The sequence below is a fragment of the Pinus tabuliformis genome, chromosome 5_2 (assembly GCF_031772625.1).
Source record: "Pinus tabuliformis cultivar Carrire ecotype Pingquan chromosome 5_2, CPIR1, whole genome shotgun sequence".
In the NCBI taxonomy this organism is placed as follows: Eukaryota; Viridiplantae; Streptophyta; class Pinopsida; order Pinales; family Pinaceae; genus Pinus; species Pinus tabuliformis.
The window spans coordinates 1081400766-1081407089 of NC_142306.1; the positions used below are offsets into that span (position 1 = coordinate 1081400766).

The following is a 6324-nucleotide window of genomic DNA, read 5'->3' on the forward strand; positions in this document are numbered from 1 at the left end:
ACCCCTTTAATTATGATAAACTTGTAATTGCGACAAGTTGTGACACGTCAATGTGTATCTTGCCAGCAGAAACCCTTAAACAAACCCATGCATGTTTGATGACCTTTTCAACCTCACCCCACTGGTAGAATTGGTACGAATATCTTATCTTCCCATCGGTCATCTCCATCTTTTTAATTTTATATATATATATATATAATGATAAACCTTATTGCAGGTTTCTCTGCATACTTATCCGCAGTGGCAGAAGTGTTTTTGTTCACAATTTCATCTTAATATATCAGGCTGCCGAATTTGAATGGCAGATATCAAAATAATTTGGAAATTCAAAAGATATAAATAAAATTTATGAGATTTACAATAATCAAAATTAAAATAACTAGTAAACATAAATTCTCAATCCAACTCTCACAATTAAAGTATAGGTTAACTTACAAAAACAATAATAATAAAAAACTGTATTTATCCGCTAACAGGGACGAGTCAAAGGAATGCAGAAGACATTTTAGGAATTGTAGCATGAATGGATTAACAAGAAGCTCCACGTCTTTCATGAGATGAGGAGATATTCTTTTGACAGTCATACATTTTACCTCAATTCCTCCCAATCACACACTTTGTTGAATGGAAAACATGTCGAAATTCTTTGCCTACTCACGTGTCCCGCCTCTAAGCAAAGGTTCAACCAATCTTCTCTTATGTAAAGGGATGACATCGTTTTGTTAATTTTTAGATATATATATATATATATTAAATAGTTTCCAATGTTGAAGGGGAAAATTGGAAAAATGACGTGTTCAACAGTATTAAAATTGGCGAGTATGGATGCTTTATAAAATGGTTTTCATAACTTAGGATTGATTCTTACTCTCAATTTCTCGGGTAAAATTTGATTTAATCAAATTTTACCTCTTTTCTATAAAATTTGAATTAAATTCTACAAATCTAAATACTCTATAAAATGCTTGTCTGTCTTAGAGTTAACTCCCACTTTCAATTTCTCATAACATTTGAATCTAAATGTCAGATAAACCAACTAATCTAAACCTAATAAACCCAAAAGTAAATAAGATTATGAGTGAGTAATTGAAATAAGTTATGAGTCAAAGGGACTTTAGAAAATAGAAAACGTTTGAATATCAGTATAATAAGGAAGAAAGATGACATCACCTACCCATCTTTGTTGTCTATCTTTCAAACCATCCCTGCGTTATGCAACTTCACCCTTATTGTATGACTATGTTTTTTGTGTTTTTGATTACGTTGTATGACTCTGCAGCTATTTCTTTTTTATTTTGAAGTTTAGGAATACAAGGAATAGATTCCGACACGGAACAACCAACCCAAATGTCTACTTGCTACGATGGCTTCATTTTTCTTCAAACGCGCTTATAAAAATGCATCACCTCCCTCACATCTCTACTTCAAGAGATCAACGATGATGATCTGATATGCTTACAATCAATCAGTGCAGTACTGTTAATCAGTAAGAATCATGGGGTCATGGTATTATTATTCATGGTGGACGGGGAGCTTCGGAACCCCAGAGGTTAGAGATCGGACCCCTCTTTCTTAGTATTCGATTCTGTGCATTTATTCCTATCTCATTCTTACAGTTATTTATAAATGCAAATTGACAAATTATGGCTGTGTTTGTGTTTAAAAGCGGAGACGCGAGCGAGATGATCAGTACACGAATGGCGAAAGTAGTGGCAGCAGCTCCGGAGGAAGTAGTGATAACAAGAACAACAAGAAGCTTCATGTTGGGCTGATCGTAGGTGTGACAGGAATGGTAGGTAGCAGACTGGCACATATTCTGCCCACACACCATATTCAAGGCGAGCCATGGAAGGTGTATGGAATAGCCCACGGGCCCATTAGCCCTCACAAGAATATGCAGTATATACAGTGCGACCTGCTGGATAGAGATGAGACGATGGCAAAATTCTCGGCTCTCGCCGATGTCACGCACGTTGTTCTGGGTGATCACAAATGCCGGGCGAGGAATCGAAGAGGCCGATTTGAACAGTAAAATGCTTGCAAATGTCCTGGATTCTCTTATTTTGAACGCCCCCAATCTGGAACATGTGTGTCTGCAAACGGGAACGGAGCATTATCCGGGCGCTCATGATATTTCCGCTATGGATTTGATTACTGATCCTGACGAGGTACCGGATCAGGAGAGACTTCCTAGACTGACTAATGGCTCAAATTTCAGCCACCATGATAAGTTGCAGGACGTACTGTTTGAAATATTAGGAGGAGAGAGGGATATTAAGATCAGCTGGTCCATCCATCGCCCCGCTGTCATATTATTGGGTTTCTCTCCTTTGACTAGCTACTCTTCCATGAATCTCCTGGTTTCTCTTGCAGTTTACGCTGCGATCTGCAAGAAGGAGGGCACGCAGTTCAGATTCCCCGGGAATTCTATCACATGGGAGGGGGTTTCGGAGGCTTCAGATGCGGAACTCATTGCGGAGCAGCAGATATGGGCGTGCGTTGAACCAAATGGGAAGAACAAGGTATTTAATGTGAGCAACGGGGATGTGTTCAGATGGAAAAATCTGTGGACTGTGCTTGCAGAGAAGCTGGAGGTGGAGGCAGGTGATTATGAGGGGCGTGGGTTTTCCTTGGGCGATGAAATGAAAAGCAAGAGCGGTGTGTGGGAGGAGATTGTGAAGGAGAAGGGGCTTGTGGAGAGCAGGCTTGAAGAACTGGGCGAACAATGGTGGTTATCTGTTGACAGAATATTGAACAGGAATTTGATGAAGGGTGTGAGCATGAGCATGAACAAGAGCAAGGACAATGGTTTTCTGGGGTTTAGGAACACAGAGAAGTCTTGTCTTGGATGGATCGATATGCTGAAAACCCATAAAATCATTCCTTGATTGAAACGCACAGAAAATAGGCATGACTAATTGCAGATTCAAAAGTTGCAAAGCATACAGTCTCTCTGGTTGATTAGGATAAAAAGGAAAGCTATTTCGACCTGTAACTTTTCAAACCTAAATCAAAATTAAATCGCTTTTTCTAATTATTTTATGTTTCCAAAATTTTGGTTTGAATTCTGATCAAAATTTTGGTTTGAATTCTGATCAAATAAATTTTAGTTGTTATTTAAAATCTACAGTTTTTTTTATTGTATATATAATTTATTTTTTTTAATTCACTAAAATTTAGATTATATTAAATTTATAATATAATTGTGTAATTCCAATACATCTCTGCTAAATTCGAAGCAAATTATATATATATATATATATCTCTGTTCGGTAAAAGTTGATTTCAATAATTTTAAGTAAAAAATATTTTTCTTAAATAAACATTTGTTGAAGAATCATAATTTTAAACATTTTTAAGAAATTATTTTATTATTTATTTGTATAATTAATTAGTATTTGTATCAGAAGTTGTAAAGGAAACCTTGTAAAGCATAAATTGTTTGAGGAACAATCATCATATGGGAATAGGCAAATCTAAATTTAGCAAGAGAAGCAAAATTTAGTACACTTCAAATCACTGTACTGGACTAACTTTTGCACAGTTGCAACATTATTTCAATGTTAAGATTCATTGCACAAGTTGACGCCTCTAGAAAATATCCTAATACAATACACAATTTTGAATCAACAACTTTTATACAAAGAGTGCCTTAACAATATACTTTATGGCTAATTATTTTACACAAAACAAAAAATATACTATTAATTTAGCCGGCTAACCTCAACTAATTCAAGATCTTTCTTTTTTACCGAGGGTTTAATACTAATCTTCAATATTAATCTATCTTGGTCTTTTCAAGTAGCCAAAAGTCTTTATAATAAGAATCTCAAGTTATGATTTTAATCCAACTTGCTATGATCTTAATATAAGTTGTTATCCTTAATTAGTGTGAGGTGTTCGTTCCCCATGCGAAGTAGAATAGATAGGGTGCTCTGTTAAGATACTCCATGGTGAAATGGTCATTGGTTGGAAACTTTGTGGGCAAATATCTAGTCATGCTAAGCATTAGGGTGGCCCAAGCTAGATACAATCCCTGAGTAATTTTAACGATTTAGATACCCTTAAATCATAGTTACTCAAACCACAAATTCGACATACCAGTCATTTCAAAACCCTCTTTACTTAACAAACAAACAATTTTATTATTATAAAATATTCATTATTATCTCTCACATAATTACAATATTAATATACCTCTTTCGTTCCAAGTAAGTCAAAATCTATCATAGACCCATTCAAATGTTTGGGAACACAAATTGGTAACTCTCGACTAAATCATAATTATAATGTTAATTCACCTTGCTATTGCAATTAAAGAAATGTTATTTTTTAATGGTCAACCATGAACTACACTGATGTAGGCTTGGTTTTCATGCACAAGTTGTATTTTACCAAAAAATACATATCAAATAAAAGGGGCATCAAATTTAGATTTGTAAATAGAGATTGGAGAGTAATTTGCACTTTCAAACCAGCATACATCAACATTAAGTACTGACATTTCCGTCCTTGCAGAGACACAGGAAATTTCCAAATTCTCTCTCATAGCCACAGGTCCCTCTTCCATACCCATCATACTGGAAACTCAAGCAATGATTTGTGTGTAGATTCTCGTAATTCAAGCAAATACCATAGGTAGGAATTTGGTTATAGAAAGCATTTCCAGATGAATTGGTAATATCCCAATATATGCTAGTGTATGATTCACAATTTTGGAGCATGAGTCTCAAGGAATTTGAGGTCTTGGATAGTAAGAGCAACAAGAGAGCTTAGAGAGAGCTTTTGGGAAACTAGGCAAACTTTTGCAGAGGTAATTGTTGCTATCACAGATGTTCTCACATCGGCTGGTCTGGTCCTCACAATCACTACGTTGAGGCTTAACAAGGAAAGAGGATGCATTGTAATTGAAGTTGAGAAAAGTGTTGAAATTGGAAATGGAGAACTTTCTGTTGATGTCAAGACTAAATCTTATGCTATCGTGAAGTTCATCTCATCCACTACAACTCCACATAGAAGGATCTGAGATAATTATATGTGGATTCGCATAGTTGATGTTCTTCACAAGATATCTCCCTGTGGGTGTCCTTAGTTCAAATTTGGTGTCATTGGTGCACACAAGAAATGATCTATATTCAAAACTCCCACACCCATCATCAATGCCAAAAGGATACTAGATGGGTAAGCCACCACAGCTTGTCCTACAAAGACTGGATTGAGCAACAACTTTAATAATTAACAAACCTGAAAGAGCTACAAATATCAAAATAGTTTGTGAGAACCTGTAATGGAAAAATATCTTGTGCACAAATTGGTATTCTTCCTCCATTTTGTAGGCTAAGAAAGAGGGAATGGATTTTCAGAATACAAAGACTTAGACATGAAAATATTGTTATTACATCCTCTCAGCACTGTACATCTGTGTAAGCATGTTCTAGTTGTTTGAAAAAGGAAAAGGAGTATTCCTGTGAATAAGGGAGAGAGTAAAATAAACTATTATGTTCTTTTTTTTCTTGTACGAAAGGGAAAAAAATGCCATGGCCAGCTGCAGGAATCTGAAGCCAGCGAAAGAGAGAGACACAGGATCTGTCACCAACATCTAGAGAACATTAAAATTTGGTGGTCCCATGTTTTTTTGTGAAGGACTGTTAGGTCCCTATAATACTAGTGATTACCCCATTACTATTGTAGTTATATCCCTTATTAATATTGTTGTGCCCCTACTGTCCCCATATTGTTATTATTGTGCCCCATAGAATCCCTCTATTGTTATTTTTGTGCCTTTATATTATTACTGTTAGGTCAGCTGGGTTATATTGTGACTCCTTAGACTCCTATATATAGAAAGGAGGTTTTTTCATTTGAATCATCAAAGAATCATTCATTTGTGTAATGTAAAGGAGGTTGCCCCCTCAAAGAGGCTAAATTATAAGGCGTTGATCTATCTTTTTGTGAGCTGGTTTCATAACATTTGGTATCAGAGCTGTGGATTCTAGGGTTTCGCTGCTCCAAATAGGTCATCATGACATTTTCGCTATAACTTTTTTTTTGCAATGTTTCAGAAGTGAAAAACAAAACCCATTTGAGACGAAATCGCACTGAACCTTGGATCCAAATTTCAGATATTTTCGCGCTATATTGGCGAAGATATGATCTGAGGAAGTTGGTCTTTTTGTAGACTCCTGAATTACATTCCAAACAGGTGACTTGGGGAAAATCGTCATAACTTTCTCTCTAAGCATCAGATTGAATTTTCGCAAGAAGGTACAGAAAGACGATGGACTGTAGTTTATTGTATACATTTTTTATAGCCAAAGGTCGAAA

The 6324-nt window shown here is 35.8% G+C and overlaps 1 pseudogene across 1 annotated transcript; it reads left to right on the forward strand.

The window, feature by feature from the left end:
* The first annotated feature begins 1411 nt into the window (after positions 1-1411).
* LOC149163002 ((S)-8-oxocitronellyl enol synthase ISY1 pseudogene) lies at positions 1412-3051 on the forward strand (annotated as a pseudogene). Its single transcript, XR_016261617.1, has 2 exons — positions 1412-1549; positions 1667-3051. The product of XR_016261617.1 is annotated as a (S)-8-oxocitronellyl enol synthase ISY1 pseudogene (transcript).
* The last annotated feature ends 3273 nt before the right edge of the window (positions 3052-6324 follow it).